This window comes from Balaenoptera physalus (assembly GCF_965194825.1).
Source record: "Balaenoptera physalus genome assembly, chromosome: 11".
In the NCBI taxonomy this organism is placed as follows: Eukaryota; Metazoa; Chordata; class Mammalia; order Artiodactyla; family Balaenopteridae; genus Balaenoptera; species Balaenoptera physalus.
In genome coordinates this window covers 109,408,325-109,424,351 of record NC_138896.1, presented here as the reverse complement: position 1 = coordinate 109,424,351, position 16,027 = coordinate 109,408,325, and the positions used below count along the sequence as shown (strand labels likewise).

Here is a 16,027-nt window from a genome sequence, read left to right as displayed (position 1 = left end):
TGAACTCTTTGGCATGGGTGAGCAGCAATGGCTGTATTTCGTACCTCATCTGGACATGGTAAGAAATACAGGTCTACCATATCTGATCCATAATTCCGAAATTCCAAAACCTCTAGAAATTGAAAGTGTTTTTTTGGGAGTTTGGATGTAAGCCTGATCTGAACTAAGTGAGGCTATTTATAACTTTTTATAAACTTTTATTTATAAACTTTTCAGTTTTCCCATTTAGTGTGAATACTTATGGGGAATGCCCCATTCCTGCTAGTGCATTACATAATATGTGGTATATTTTTATATGTATAGAATTCCCTTTTTAGGGGTAATATTTTAAAACTTATTCATAATTTCATAATTGAAGTACTTCACATGTAACTTCTTTTTGCTTAATGATGCAATGTGGACATCTTTCCATGACGTTAATTTGTAATAGAACATTCCTTTGTACAGTAAGTATATATTTTTTAAAAACTGTTTTTATAACAGCTTTATTGAGATACAATTCATATACCATACAACTCAGCCATTTAAAGTATCCATTTAACGGCTTTTAGTATTCACAGAATTGTGTAACCATCAGCACAATCAATTTTAGAGCATTTCATCACCCCAGAAAGAGGCCCCATCCCCAACAGCAGTCACTCCGCCTCTCCCCCTTCCCTTTGCCCTAGGCAACCACTAAGATACTTTGTGTCAATAGATGTGCCTATTCTGGACAGTCTGTATAAATGGAGTCATATCTAATATGTGGCCTCTTGTGTCTGGCTTGTTTCACTGAGCATCGTGTTTTTAAGTGTTGTCCACCTTGCCACAGGAGTCTTACTTCATTCCTTTTTGTGGCCAAATAATATTCCATAGTATGGATAGGTCACATTTTGTTTATTAATTAGTTGAAGGACATTTGGGTTGTTTTCACTTTTTGACTATTGTGCATAATCCTGCCATGGACATTTGTGTTCAAGTCTCTGTGCGGACGCATGTTTCCGTTCTCTTGGGTTTATACCGAGGAGTGGAATTGGTGGGTCAGAGGGTAACTCTGTGTCTGCTTTTTGAGGAACTGCCAGACTGTTTTCCACAGCAGCTGCACTGCTTTGCTTCCCACCAGCAGCGTAGGAGCATCTGATGTCTTCACTGCCTTGCCAGCACTTGTTGCTGTCTGTCTTTTTGCTTGTATCTGTTCTAGTGTGTGTGATGTGATATCTCATTGCAGTTTTTTTTTTTTAATTTATTTATTTTATTATTTATGGCTGTATTGGGTCTTCGTTTCTGTGCGAGGCCTTTCTCTAGTTGCGGCGAGCGGGGGCCACTCTTCATCGCGGTGCGCGGGCCTCTCACTGTCGTGGCCTCTCTTGTTGCGGAGCACAGGCTCCAGACACGCGGGCTCAGTAGTTGTGGCTCACGGGCCCAGTCGCTCTGCGGCATGTGGGATCTTCCCGGACCAGGGCTCGAACCCGTGTCCCCTGCATTGGCAGGCGGATTCTTAACCACTGCGCCACCAGGGAAGCCCCTCCTTGCAGCTTTGATTTGCGTTTCCCTGATGGCTAGTGATGTGGGGCGCCTTTTCACGTGGCCATTAATGTACCTTCTTTGGAGAAATGTCCGTTCAGCTCTTTGCTCATTTTAAAATTGGGTTATTTGTCTTTTTAGTGTTGAGTTATAAGAACTTTTAGTGTACTCTAGATAATTCCTTATCACATATATGATTTGCAAATATTTTCTCCCATTATATTGTCTTTTCACTTTCTTGATGGTGTTCTTTGAAACACAAAAAGTTTTAAATTTTTTAAAAAAATTTTTATTGGAGTATAGTTGATTTACAATGTTGTGTGAAAGTTTTTAATTTTGATGCAGTCCAATTTATTTTTCTTTTGTTGCTTATGCTAAGAAACCCTTGCCTAATCCAAGGTTATGAAGAAGTATGCCTATGTTTTCATCTAAGAGTTTTATAGTTTTAGCCCTTATATTTAGGTCTTTGATCTATTGGAGTTAATTTTTGTATATGGTATGAGGTAGGGGTCCAGATGCATCCTTTTGCATTGCGGATATCCAGTTGTCCCAGTAACATTTGTTGGAAAGACTATTCTTTCCCCCAAAGAATTGTGTTGGCACTCTTGTCAAAAATCAATTGACTGGAAATGTGAGAGTCTGTTCCTGCAGCTCAGTTCTATTCCATTGATCTATATGTCTGTCCTTATTCTAAATCACTTTTTAAAAAGTTCTGAATTCTGAAACACATTCGCCCCCAGAGTTTTAGGGACTAGATAATAATAATAGCTTGCTGTTGACACTTGGGGAGGGTACTGTTTTTTCAGCTCCACAGACACCATTGCACTTCCCTCTCCTGCCTGTCTCACTAGGTGATCTCCATGGTGCTGTCTGCAACCCGCAAGCAGGGCGTCCACACTGCCGCTGGGTCAGTGTGATAATGCCGTTACTTTCAGAATGCAGGCTTGAACATAAATGGGAGTTGTTGTAGGCACCAGCTGGAAGGTTGACAGCCCACAACGAGTCCCGCATCTCCAAACACACTGCTCTGTAGGTGTGGGCACCCAGGGACCGTGTCTGAGCTTTGTGACCCTGGCCACCCCCAACCCCATCCATGTTTAACTGGTCCAGGGAGAGATACCTAAACAGATGTTCTCCTCTGGGGACTTGAGACTCAGGGAAAGAGGCAGAGAGAGACCCGTGAGTCCTGGAATTGGCATTGGATGCAAATAGTAGAGAGAGAAGGCTACCGAGGTCCCCAGAGCTGCTGTGAGGTACCCAGGATACTTCTTGTAAATCCTCCTTTTTGCTTAAAGTTAGCTTCTGTTGCTTGTGAGGAAAAATTCTTCATCAGTACCTTAGTGAATGGGCCTGCGTGGTGAAGGGTGGATGTCATTTTTTTTTTTTTTTTAACAAATGTGCATTTCACACCTGCCGGGAGCAGGGCATTCTGAAGGCTGAGACCCTGAGAAGTGCCCTGGCAGATGAAGGGACCCGCTGTTCATTGTGTTGGAGTATAGGAGGTAGACGTGTAAGCAAACGTGGCGAATACGAGATACATGTACTATAGTCAAGGACCAAGAGAAGTGCCATAGGGGTTGAGAGGCAGGAGAGTGAAGGAAGGCTCCCCAGAGGAGGTGACCTTATGTGGGGTCCTGATGGATGAGCTGGAGTCTGCCTGGTGGCAAATGAGAGATTGGGAGTTCCAGGAGAAGGGCACTGTCTGTGCAGGGGCTCAGGAGCGCAAAGGGTTGGGTGGGTTTGGGCCCCTCAGCGACTGTGTGATCAGGTCACAGGTGTGAGCAGCAGCTAAAGCAGGTGGGAAGCAGGTCACGGAGGACTTTGCATCTCGGGCCAAAACACGTAGACTTTGTTCTGGGGGCTGCAGGCCCCTTGCGGGGTTGTGAGCCGGGACGTGAAGATCTGTGGGTTACAGAGCTCACCCGCGTCCGTGGGGTGGAGGGAGAGGCCGGCATGCGGGGCCCTGGGTCAGGGAGGTGGCAGGGATGGGAAGGAGGGAGAAGGGAACCCAGGTTGGGGGGGCGGGCGCTGGGCGCTGGCCGCACTGGGCGACTGGCTCCCGCTTAACCAGGGGGAGGGGAGGAGCGAGGGTGCCCGGAGCAGAGTGGTGTGAGGTGTGGGCGTGGGGGGGCGGGGGTGAGGCCTGCAGGCAGCCTCAGGGCCCCTCTCTTGTGGGCTAGATGAAAGGGGCTCCGTTTGACTTTGCCTCATGCCAGTCAGGTGCAGTTCTTGGGCTCCTGGCAAGCTGCCACGTGGCCCCCAGGCAAAAGTTTGGCAGCCTTGCTGTTGCTGACCCTTTGTACTGGATGGGGAAAGTATCTGCCTTGCAGACCAGGCTCTGGGATCAGGTATTTGGAATGCATAGCTAATGCGTTCCACGCCGACCTTTGGTATTACTATTCCACAGAATCACATCTAATTGACTGTTTCCAAACATCCTTGTACGTTTTGACTGTAGAGCAGCGTAGGTTGCCAGCAGCCCCTCTCTGCTCCGGCTGCCTCTTCGGCAGAGGTTGTTGGTACCGCCCCCTTCCCTGGGCTCCCAACTCCTCTGTGCCCAGGCGCCTTGCCCCTCTCTAGCCTTGCCTACCTGTGTCCTGGGCCCTCCTCACCTGGGGTTGGAGGAGGGGCTGTCGTGGGGGGAGGACGGCTTCAGCCCCCAGGATGGCCTCCCGCGCCCGTGGGTCTGTGGGGAGCCGGACGGCGGTGGAGGGGAGCAGTGCCCCCCGAGGTGGGTCACCCACCTCAGTGCACGGGGGATGGTGTCAGGTGACCTGCACCGCCTGCTGGGCCAGCCCTTCCGTTCTCAGTGCTCTCGCCCCCTGACCACCCAAGGGCGAGGGGCCGTGGTGCTGGCTCTGGACATTGCCCACCGCGCTCTCTGCCCAGGGCAGGCAGCTCACAGAAGGCACAGGCAGAGCAGCAGCGTTTCATTCTTGTTTTAATGGTTGCCTTCTCCTTGTGGCATGTCACTGTTTTCCATTTATGGCAGCCATACAAACTTTCCTATTATTTTTTTTTATTGGGGTAAAATATACATAACATAAAATTTACCATTATGACCATGTTAAGTGTATAATTAAATAACATTAAATATATCTACCATGTTGTGCCACCATCACCTCTATTTCCAGAACTTTCCATCACCTCACACTGAAACTCTGTCCCCGTGAAGCACTAACTCCCTAACCCCGTCGCCAGCCCTGGCAGCCACCGTCCTACCTCTGTCTCCACGGTACTTCCAGGTACTTCCTACGAGTGGAATCGTACGATACTTGTCCTTTTGTGTCTGGCTTATTTCACTGGGCGTGAGGTGTTCAAGGCTTCTCCATGTTGTAGCCGTCGTGAGAATTTCCTTCCCTTTTAAGGCTGAGTAGCCTTCCCTGTATGTGTACACCGCGTTTTGTTGCTCCATCCCCGCTGAGGGACGCTTGGGTTGGTCCCACCTGTGCCTGTTGTGGATGGTGCCGCTGTGAACACGGCGCACAAGTCTCTGTTTGACTCCCTGCATTCTGTTACTTTGGGGATCTAGCTAAGAGTAGAATTGTTGGGTAAAATGAGATGAATTTTCCTTTAAGCAGCGTCTGGGGTGGGCTTCTGGCTGCTCCAGCATCATCCGTTGGCCTTGGGCTGTTACCCCCACCTCTGAGCCTCAGCCCGACAACCTGTAGAATGGGGAGGACCCCTCGTTTCCCTGCAGGTCGTGATGTTTCCACCATCGGGGGCGCCCGGCTGCTGGCGCCCCACCCCGTTCCTCTCCTGCTTGGGCCCCACGGTGCTGGGCAGGCTCGCTGGCGAGTGTGTGAGCAGGGTTCCGAGCCCGAGTCCTGTTGTCTGGGACCACATTCCCCCCTGGCCGCCTCCTGCTCTGACACCTAGACAGGAACCCAACACACTTGGGGATCTTCCCCAGCTTCACACATGTGAACAGTGCTCCGCCGTGGGCCGATTTTCTCTCTGGCTTGGTTTTTTCTTCTCCCTCCTATTGAATCTGTCTTTTGACTCCCTTTGTCGTTTAACTGATAACCCTTTCCCCAACATTATTGAGCACCTGTTCTGCTGGGGGGACACTAAGGTGGAGACGCCTTTCCTGCCCCCAGTACCCTCAGTCTCCTTAGATAGAAAAGAGAGGGATGGCCGCCATCGTCAGGGGGCAGTAATCACGTGTCACAGACATTTCCTTCCTTCTGGAGGCTGCCCCCCGCCAAGGCACAGGACGCTTGCTTGTCTTCAGTGAGGGGCTCCGTGACGTTACAGGAAAGAAGATGGGTCTCAGAGTCTAGGTTTGAGTTTGAGCTGCGTCCAGGTGTGTGCAAGGAGCCCGCAGGGTGGTTAGTTGCTATGCCCCCCAGACCGCTCGCTCTGTCCTCCCGAGTCACTGAAGGGTGCTGCAGTTCGGGTCCCCCACCAGGTGCTGTGCCGTGGCCACAGAGCCCCCTCCAGAGAGAGCAGCCCCCGAAAGGAAGCAGAGGAGGCCAGCCTCCAGTCATCTGTGCTGGCGGGGCCCCCACACTCGGGGGGTCCTGGGGTCGTGACAGCTGCTGGTGCTGCAGGAGGGGACCCCTCTCCCTGCCCCCAGCCTGCGTTGTTTAGTGCCTGCCTTAGAGGATGACTCACCTGGTCGTCTGGGTGATAATAATGACTTTAAAAGGCTTTAACTTCCTCGGCTTGTCCCGGCCACCAGTCTTTGCAAGGTTACCTTGCACAACCCCACGACAGCTCTCCCTGGTGGGCTGGGATTTGAATGGAGCTTGCCCAACTCCAGAGCAGTTTCTCTGAAGGAGGAAGGTTTCTCCTCTGGACGGGCGGGGTGGTGGTGGGGCAGGCGCTATCCACCGGGCGGGAGGGCAGCCGCTGCCCCCGAGGTGGACGGCCGCTCCGAGCCCCGCAGGGCCGCCCCGCATGCCTCCCCGGCCCCTCCCACCCATGCAGCGCCTGTCCTGGTTGGTGGCCTTTGCTCTCTTCCCCTGCAGGACGGAAACAGCCTCTCGGGGGTGCCTGCACTTCAGACACCTTTGGGGCAGCAGGGACCGTGGGCTGGCGGGAGCGCGACGGCCAGTTCAGCGGCAGTTACTGGAAAGTTTTGGCTTCGCCCGGCCTTTCTGGGGACTAATTGTGGGAAATCTCTCTAGAGCCTTAAATAAATTCTATTTGTGATTTCGTAATCCATCTTCTAGGAAGTTATCAAAACGAGCCAGAGCGTTATGCTCAGAGGCGTTCTCGGCATCCATCACTTAGAGTAGCAGAACATCAGAAACCACCCGAGTGAACAGACCAAGGCGCTTTGTGCCACCCTTCCTGAAAATGATACTTACGGAGAAATTTAAAACATGGAAAATCACATTAAATATAATGTTAAGTGAAAAAGCAGGGCAAGGAATTCCATTTCAGCCTAGTTCAGTAACGCACAAAATCCACAGGCACAGGAAAAACGCTAGAAAGAAAGACGTCACATGTCAATTTAGGGACTTCCCTGGCGCAGTGGTTAAGAATCTGCCTGCCAGTGCAGGGGACACGGGTTCGATCCCTGGTCCGGGAAGATCCCTGGTCCACATGCTGCGCAGCAACTAAGCCCGTGCGCTACAACTACTGAGCCTGAGCTCTAGAGCCTGCGAGCCACAACTACTGAAGCTCGCGTGCCACAACTACTGAAGCCCGCACGCCTAGAGCCCGTGCTCTGCAACAAGAGACGCCACCCCAATGAGAAGCCCATGCCCTCGCTTGACACAACTAGAGAAAGCCCACGCGCAGCAACAAAGACCCAACACAGCCAAGAATAAATTAATTAATTAATTAATTTTAAAAAAATGTCAGTTTAACGGCCGACTTTAGGGGATGGGAATATAAGGTCACTCTTAGTTTTCATTTATAAAGGAGGTATTTTTTTCCAAGGTTTTTTCTTTCCCCATGTGATTTCCCAAAATGTCTGCAATGAGCATTATTAGTTTAATAGTCCTCGCTTCCCCCCAATTACATAAAAATCAAACCAGAGCTCTGGCCTCAGAGCTCCTTCCTGTCCCGGGAGGTGGCCAGGCGTCGGCTGTTGCCGCCGCTCTGCTCCTTCTGTAGGAGCCGCCCTGTACTGCGTACTTCACACAGTCTTTGCTTGAAGTCTGTTGGCAGTTTGGGGTTCTTCCTTTAACCTAAACTAATTTTAAAGTTTAGGGGCCAGGCTGTCCTGTGGCTTTTGTTGAGGAAACATGAAGAAAATCTGCCCTCCTTGTATTTGTTTAACTATTAAAGCATTTAACGTATTATTTCTCCTTCTTTCAGATAACCAGAACACAGCTGACTGTCCACTGCTGTGCAGTGCTGGAAGCTAGCCCCCAGTGGTTAACTCCATGGTAGTGGAGAGGGCAAACTTTAAAGAAATAATTAGAACGCTCTTGGGAACTTGTTAGTCTTTTGTCTCATGATAGAAAACCAGGCCTGTGTCTTGTTGAGCACAATGCTTGGTGACCGACGGAAAAAAGAATACTCCAAAGTCCACCTTGGAGCGGTTGTCATCTGCCAGATCTGTCCTGTCTGGTGGGGTGTGGGCGGCTCCTGGCCGTGAGACCCTCTCTGAGCCTCCGTCTCCTCACCTCCACGACGGGCGGAAAAGCGCCTCTCAGGCACAGGTGTAGGTGCTGGAGGCGTGTCAGTTTCTGAAGCTGGCTAAGCCTTCCCTGTGTCCCCAGAAGGTGGGTTGGGGTTTGGGCAGAGGGCAAGGCCAAGGGGTTTGCCGTGAGGACTTGCTCTGAGGTCTGGGACAGCACGTCTAGACAGTGACCAGAGAGCCCTTTGAGCAGCTGGGTGGGTGGGGGTGACTCTGGCCCCTGTCCCAAGCAAAAGGTACAAAACTGTTGCAGGAGGTGTCGGATGCCAGGCCTTCAGGAGGCAGCTCTTGGCCCGGCTGGACTCGGGCAACAGGCCGCCCTGGGTGAGGGTTGTCCTTGCTGCCTTTCTGGGGGGGCCTGGCGTGTGGACAGCCCTCCCCGCTGCAGTTAGGAGGGAGGCCTCAGAAAGTACGTCTGTGCCTCTCTGCTGGCCTGTGTGAGAGTCTCCGCCTGAGGAGAAAAGTAAAAAGGAGACAACTCATTTATAGTAATTGTCTTCTGACATGCATAACCCCAAATGGTTTGTAAAGACCAAGTTCCGAGCAAAATGAAATTGTTCCTTTATGATTAACAGAACGATGGACACAAACACAAGATGTTCCTTGGCTGATGTGTACTTTCTGATTCTACTGCATATGTAGAATTTTTATGGAAAGCAGAAGTGAGTTGGTGTGCGCATGGGTGGGATGTGTGCTGTGATACAAGAACACAGAGGCCCTTTATATAGTTTTTAAATACAAAGTCATTTCTTTTCTGATTATAAAACTAATACAGACCTATTTTAGAAAATATGGATAATAGGCAAAATTATAAGGAAGAAAATAATCATCTAGTTTACATGGTTGAAATTATAAATTTTCTGTACGTTTTTCTGCAGCTTTTAACAATTTAACATTATATCCTAGGCAGTTTTCTCCACACCATTAGTCACTTTCTCTAAACATCATGTTTTCGTGCCTGCAGGCGTTCCATTGTATGAATATACAGCTTCTTTAAGCGTGTGGTGTTGGGGAAAGCAGACACGCCTTGGCTTAGCGAAAACCTGTGTTCAGAACCTTGCAGTGATTTCCTGGCCCTGGTGACCTCTGGAGCCTGGGCTCCTCATCTGTGAATTGGGGACAGAATCAGTCCCTGGTGGGCTTGCTGAGAGGGCTCTGTGAGAGTGAACGTGGGCTGGCGGGCGCTCAGCAGGTCCACGCAGGTGGCCGCTGCTGTCGCGGTGGATGGCGGCAGTGTGAACGTGGGCCTCCGCAGCGCGTTAAGAAAAAGCAGCCCAGCTCTGGCCTCATTTTTTAAACACATTCTTTTTTCTCTTGCTGTGATTCCTTCTCTTGCACTTGCCCCTTTGTCCTGTGTATTTATGTAACCTGCCTTCCATCCTCTTTGCAGTAAGGCAGATAGAAACGCACAAACGCTTAACCATTTCCTCCAGCGCTGGACGTTACGTTGTTTCCCATTTCTTGCTCTTGTAAATGACGCTGCACAGAGTATCTTTGTGCACCAAGTCCTCCTGGGTTGGATCACTTCCCGGGGCTTGAACACCAGAAGTGGAATTACAGAGCCAAAGGGCACGTGCATTTTCACGCCTCTGATCCACACCGGCAAGTTCCTCTCAGGAGGTTGTACCAGTCTGCGCTCCTGAGCGTGGCGTGAGGGACACCCTGTGTCGCCGGCTCCCCGAGTTCACGTGAGCCGTGTCCTTCTCCAGCCCTTCCTCCCCGTGGCCCACTGGCTGCTGTGCCCCACGCCACCCTCGCTAACTGGAGCCCGGGCCTCCTCCCCCTTGGTGACTCTGACTTGTGACGGGAAGGCCGTGCTGTCGCCAGCGAGTCCTGCCTGTGTAGACGCCCCGCTACTAAACAATGAGCACATTCAGGCCCAACTCGTGTTTTCAGTTATTAAAAAACGGAGCCGGCTGTCTCTGCCTGTGACTTTAATCTTTAAGCCTTTATTCCCTCTACCCCACCCCCTGCCCCTAACCTTTTGTTTGTGCAGTTCCGAGCTCGAGATGTGTGGGTCCAGGAGCTTCTGAATGTGCGGCGCCTCTTCTGGCAGCTGCAGATGGTGGTGGCCCTGAGCGATGCTGTTTCAGGCTGGGGGGCTGCAGACGGGAGGGAAGGCTGGTGCTCTTGCCCCCCAGTGGCCCCTGGGACTTTGCACAAGCTGTTTTGGTTTGTTTTTTGTTTGAAATTCACGTTATTTATTTATTTATTTATTTATTTATGACTGTGTTGACTCTTCGTTTCTGTGTGAGGGCTTTCTCCAGTTGCGGCAAGTGGGGACCACTCTTCATCGCGGTGCGTGGGCCTCTCACCATCGCGGCCTCTCCTGTTGCGGAGCACAGGCTCCAGATGCGCAGGCTCAGTAGTTGTGGCTCACGGGCCTAGTTGCTCCGCAGCATGTGGGATCTTTCCAGACCAGGGCTCGAACCCGTGTCCCCTGCATTGGCAGGCGGATTCTCAACCACTGCGCCACCAGGGAAGCCCCAGCTCTTTTGGTTTTATGTAGCACTGGAGCCAGTGCCCAGTCCCATCCTCTCCCCAGATTCAGATTCGGTAGAGACCCTTTCTGACTCGGAGTCACTTAGTCTTAATAAAGCTTACGTCTTCCTGTGGCCTCTTAGCATTTCCTCCTGGGGAATAGTTCTTGTGGTTGAATTATATTTGTGATATTTAAATAAAAGCAAGAGTCCCAAGAAAGGATCTTCAGTAGTAACCCTAGGCCTCCCAAAACAGCCAGAAGCGCACAGCCGGACAGACGTGTCTTCAGGGTCAGGAAGGCGCTGTCCTGGCAGCAGCGTGGACCGGGTGTTGATATGGAAATGGGGGCAGGGCTGAGCCCTGGCCGCAGACACGGGCACACAGGGGAGGCGGGGCTGCGCGGGTTCTGGCCCAAGAAGGCCCCCCTCCTGCGGCTGCAGTGCCGTGTCCTCCGAGCTGCCTGCCCTCCTCCCAGGGCCCGGCCAAAGGCGCTGCACGTGGAGGGGCCTGTCTGAGTGAGGCCCAGGGGAAGGAGACGGTCTTTCCAAGTCTTCTTAACGAGTGTATGCGTTCTTACCTGCAAACACGCCTTGTTTGACTGCAGATTTTTCGTAGCATTCCAGCATTTCATAAATGCTTTAGAGAGAGTCTCCCCACCCGTCAGAGGTTAACAGATGGGCTGGTGCATAGTCATGTGGCTTTTTCCACGTGGATTTATATTAACACCCATATTAATTAATGTATTCATATTGTCATTTTAAAATTTCAGAGTAGGACTGTGCCACACCTGCTCTTCTGCACTTTGTTTTCCCCACTTAACAATGCCTTGAGGTCTTTCCACGTACATTCAGACCACTCAGATCCAGCGTGTTAGTGGCTGCAGGATTCCCCATGTGCAGGACACACCCCTGTGTGCGGGATTCCCCCGTGTGGGGCACCACGTAGCTAGTCTTCCTGTGCTGGCTGTCCAGGGTGTCTCCCGGCTCTGCTGGAGCACACCTTTTTGCACCTCGTGGAAGTGTTTCTATGAGTTTCTGTCTTAGAAATAGCGATTGTTGGGGCAGTTACATTTTAATAGATATGCCACCCCCCCCATGTACTCTTTATCTTGGTTTTATAAAAATAATATTTTAAGTGAGTTACCATAAGGGCATCAAGAAAATGTAGGCTGTGTCTAAACTCTCAGGACTGTATTTACTTCACGACTCTCTGTGCACACCATCACACACCTGGGTTTGCAAACTTGAATTTGAAAAGCCAGGCTCCAAGCTTAGTCGCCTTCCCTCTCTTCATCCTGTTTTTACTGCGTGCCTACTGTGAGCCAACCTCTGACCCCGCAGCGAGAAACACGGAAGACGTTCCCTCTCTGAGTGCTAACGTGAACCTTTCTTGGCTGCCTCGTTTTTACAGCTCTCTTGCCACACCTTGGGGCAGGAGGGAAAGAGTATGAGTTGAAACCATGGCAGCACGTAATTGTGCAAAAATAAATGGGATGCAGGTTTCACACAAAACGACCACCACAAAGCTGTTGAGGAATAAACCTTTGTTCTGCGTGGTCAGGGTTTTGGCCTTTATACCACCCCGACTGTCCCATTAGGACGTCTGTGGTCACTGGGTGAACGTGGCACCTTAGGGTGGAGTGGAGGGGCTCAGGGACAAGAGAAGTTAGAGCTTCTCGTGGGACGGGGCAGTTTGCTGTTGATTATTTTGTGAACTGCTGGTGACCCGTGGTACTGGCGATCCCAGGCTTGACGTGTTCGCGGTCACCCTTGCAGTTTTCATCTCGTCCACATACTGCTACTAGTATGTTATTGTTATTATTTTCCTTTAAATTGACTCATTCCTTCTATTTAACCTTCTCCTAAGTCACATTATCCTTGAAATATGGGTTTAAAGCGCTAGTTACATTTTCCTGCACTGCATATTAAGATCAATACGGAACTATTACAGTAAAAATCTGACGGGGTGTGTCGTCTGCTTTGGGAAGCACCGTGTCCTGGCCTAGTTGCTCTGCACCCTCTTCCCTGCCTGGGACGTGGGGTCCGTACTGGTAGGTGTGGCGGCAGGGGCGGGAGGGGAGACGTCTCCGGCCCCGAGCTGTGGGTGTGCTCGAGAAGGAAGAGGGAGATTCTGCAGAGCAGAGATGCTGTGAGGAGAGGCCTGCAGGGTCCAGGTCCCTGGGACTTGGAGGGGCCGGGTGACGGGCCAGAGACTGGGGCACCCGCAGGGCCCCAGCAGCCACCGGACGAGCCCTGGGGCCGAGGAGGACCTCTCTGTCCCCGGCCTTGACCGGCTCACGTGCGGATGGCCACCCGGCCTGACTCGGGGTGGACGCTGACCCAGGCTGGGGCGGCAGCTCGGGGTGGGAGGAGGCCCAGGGAAGAAGCGTCAAGTTACTTCAGAGGGAGTGCGGCGCTGCAGGCTCTAGGTGTTTCTGTTTGTTGTTCTGTGATGTTTCCTTTTTTACATTTGTTTTCTGAGAATTCATTATATGTAGAGTGTAACACAAATCTTACTTGTATGATTCTTGGAGTTTTGACAAACTCATACCTGTGTAAGCCAAGCGCCGACCAGGACGTAGAACGTTGCGATCAACGCGGAGCCGCTGTGTTGCCGGTTGGAATCCCCTGGGAAGGCTGCCTGGGGTGCTGGTCTGATTGTGGGGTCGCTGGGCTGTGGGCTGGCGCTGGGAGCTTTTCTGGACTCCTCAGGGGATTCTCATGTGTAGACAAGTTTGGGAATCAGTGCTCTAAAAGGTTCCCTTTTCCCCCCCTCACTCCCTGGAGATAATCCCGGGGTGTGATTCTTTTTCCACATAGATTAGCCTCCCTGTTCTAGGACTTGTTGTAAGTGGAATTGTCCCTCTTCCCTGGGACAGCACAGTATTGAAACTAGGCCGGTTAATCACCCTACAGTGGCCTCTAAACGTTCAAGTGAAAGGAAGACTTGTACCTCTCTCACTTTAAATCAAAAGCTAGACATGATGAAGCTTAGCGAGGAAGGCCTGTCGAAAGCCCAGATGGGCCGAAAGCTGGGCTTCTTGTGCAAGCAGTCAGCCAAGCTGTGAAGGCAAAGGACACGTTCTGGAGGAAATTACCAGCGCTCCTCCAGCGAACACACGAATGGTAAGAAAGCAAAACAGGCTTATTGCTGATGTGCAGAAAGTTTCAGTGGTCTGGATAGAAGATCAAACCAGCCACAACATTCCCTTCAGCCAGAGCCTCATCCAAAGCAAGGCCCCAACTCTCTTCAATCCTATAAAGGCCGAGAGAGGGGCAGAAGCTGCAGAGGAAGTGTGTGAAGGTAGCAGACTTGGTTCATGAGGATTAAGGAAAGAAGCCGTCTCCATAACATCACAAAGTGGAAGGGGAAGCAGCCACTGCTGATGTAGAAGCTGCAGCGAGTTACCCAGAAGATCTAGCTGAGGTAACTGGTGATTTTCAGTGTGGATGAAACAGCCATCATGGGAAGAAGATGCCGTCTAGGACTTCCACAGCGAGAGAGGAGAAGTCAGTGCCTGGCTTCAGAGCCTCAAAGGACAGGCTGACTCTCTTGTTAGGGGCTAGTGCAGCTGGTGACTTCAAGGTGAACCTAGTACTGAGTTATCATTCCAAAAATCCTAGGGCCCCTGAGAATTACGCTAAATCGACTCTGCTTGTGCTCTAATCATGGAACAACGAAGCTTGGATGACAGCACGTCTGTTTACATGGTTTACTGAATATTTTAAGCCCACTGTTGAGACCTACCATTCAGAAAAAAAGATCCCTTTCGAAATGTTACTGCTCACTGACAATGCACCTGGTCACCCAAGAGCTCTGATGGAGATGGACAATGGGATTAATGTTGTTTTCATGCCTGACAACACAAACACAACATTCTTTCTGCAGCCTGTACTGTAGATCAAGAAGTAATTTTGACTTTCAAGTCTTATTATTTAAGAAATATACTTTGTTAGGTTGTAGCTGCCATAGACAGTGATTCCTCTGATGGATTTGGGCAAAGTAAATTGAAAACCTTCTGGAAAGGATTCACCATTCTAGATGCCGTTAAGAACATTTGCGGGACTTCCCTGGCAGTCCGGTGGTTAAGACTCAGTGCTTCCCGTGCAGGGGGCGCGGGTTCGATCCCTGGTCGGGGAACTAGGATCCCACGTGCCTCGCGCGCATGGCGCGGCCAATAAAAATTAAAAAAAAAAAAACAAAAAACATTTGTGATTCATGGGAAGTGGTCAACATATCAAAACTAAGAGGAGTTTGGAAGAAGCTGATTCCAGCCCTCCCGGGTGACTTTGAGGGGTTCGAGACTTCGTGGAGGAAGGACTGCAGACGTGGTGGAAACGGCAGGGGAACTAGAGCTAGAAGTGGAGGCTGAAGGTGGGACTGAACTGCTGCCATCTTGTGATGAAACGTGAACGGATGAGGGGCTGCTTCTTATGGATGAGCAGAGAGTGGTTTCTTAACACGGAATCTACTGCTGGTGAAGAGGCTGTGAAGAGAGTTGAAACGACAGCAAAGGCCTTAGGACACGACACAAACGTCGTTGATAAAGGCGCTGCAGGGTTTGAGAGGACTGACTGCAGTTTTGAAGGAAGTTCTGTGGGCAAATCGCTGCCAAAGAGCATTGCTGCTCCAGGGAAATCACTCATGAAAGGAAGAGTCCATCAGTGCGGCGAACTTCATGGAGGCTTTGTTCTCAGAAATGGCCGCAGCCGCCTCCATCCTGACCGGTCAGCGGCCGCCAGCACTGGAGGCGAGACCCTGCACCGGCAGAAGGGCTACAGCTGGCTGAGGCTCAGGGGGTGGTCAGGGTTTTTTAGCATATTTTTAAGTTAAGGTCGTACATTGTCGTCTTAGACATAATGCGATTGCACACTTAATAGACTACAGTATAGTGTAAACATAAGCTTTATAAGCACTGGGAAACCAAAGAATTCATGTGATTCACTTTTTTGTGATACTTGCTTTATTGAAGTGTTCTAGAACCAAACCTGCAGTACTCTGAGGTAGGCCTGTAATAATGTTGACTACTCTTTAATATGTTTATTGCTATCTGTATATCTTCTTCTCTGTAGCATCTTTCAAATCTTTTGCCCATTTAAAAAAAAAAAATTTATTTATTTGGACACACCGGGTCTTAGTTGCGGCACGTGGGATCTTCGTTGCCACATGCGGTATCTTTAGTTGCGGCACGTGGGATCTAGTTCCCCGACCAGGGATTGAACCCGGGGTCCCTGCATTGGGAACATGGAGTCTTAGCCACTGGGCCACCAGGGAAGTCCCTCTTTTGCCCATTTTTAATTGGGTTTAGAATTTTAAAAAAATTATAGAAGTTCTCTGTGAATCTGTTTACCAGTTCTTTGTCAGATGTATGTTTTGTAAATATTCTGTCACAATCTGTGGCTTTGCCTGTTTGTTTTCTTGATGTCTTTTGATAAGCAGACGTTT

General features: G+C 50.4%; 2 protein-coding genes across 3 annotated transcripts in view; one reads left to right on the top strand and one right to left on the bottom strand.

Annotated features, from left to right (window-relative positions):
- RUVBL1 (RuvB like AAA ATPase 1) overlaps positions 1–14,744 on the bottom strand; it is an 81,940-nt gene extending 67,196 nt beyond the window's left edge. The window contains exon 1 of the mRNA XM_082414014.1: positions 14,739–14,744. The gene's annotated coding sequence lies outside the window, so the exon portion shown is untranslated. The remainder of the gene's footprint in view (positions 1–14,738) is intronic.
- The window catches only part of EEFSEC (eukaryotic elongation factor, selenocysteine-tRNA specific), a 152,633-nt gene that overhangs the window by 28,489 nt on the left and 108,117 nt on the right, over positions 1–16,027 (top strand). The gene's annotated exons all lie outside the window — the stretch shown is intronic.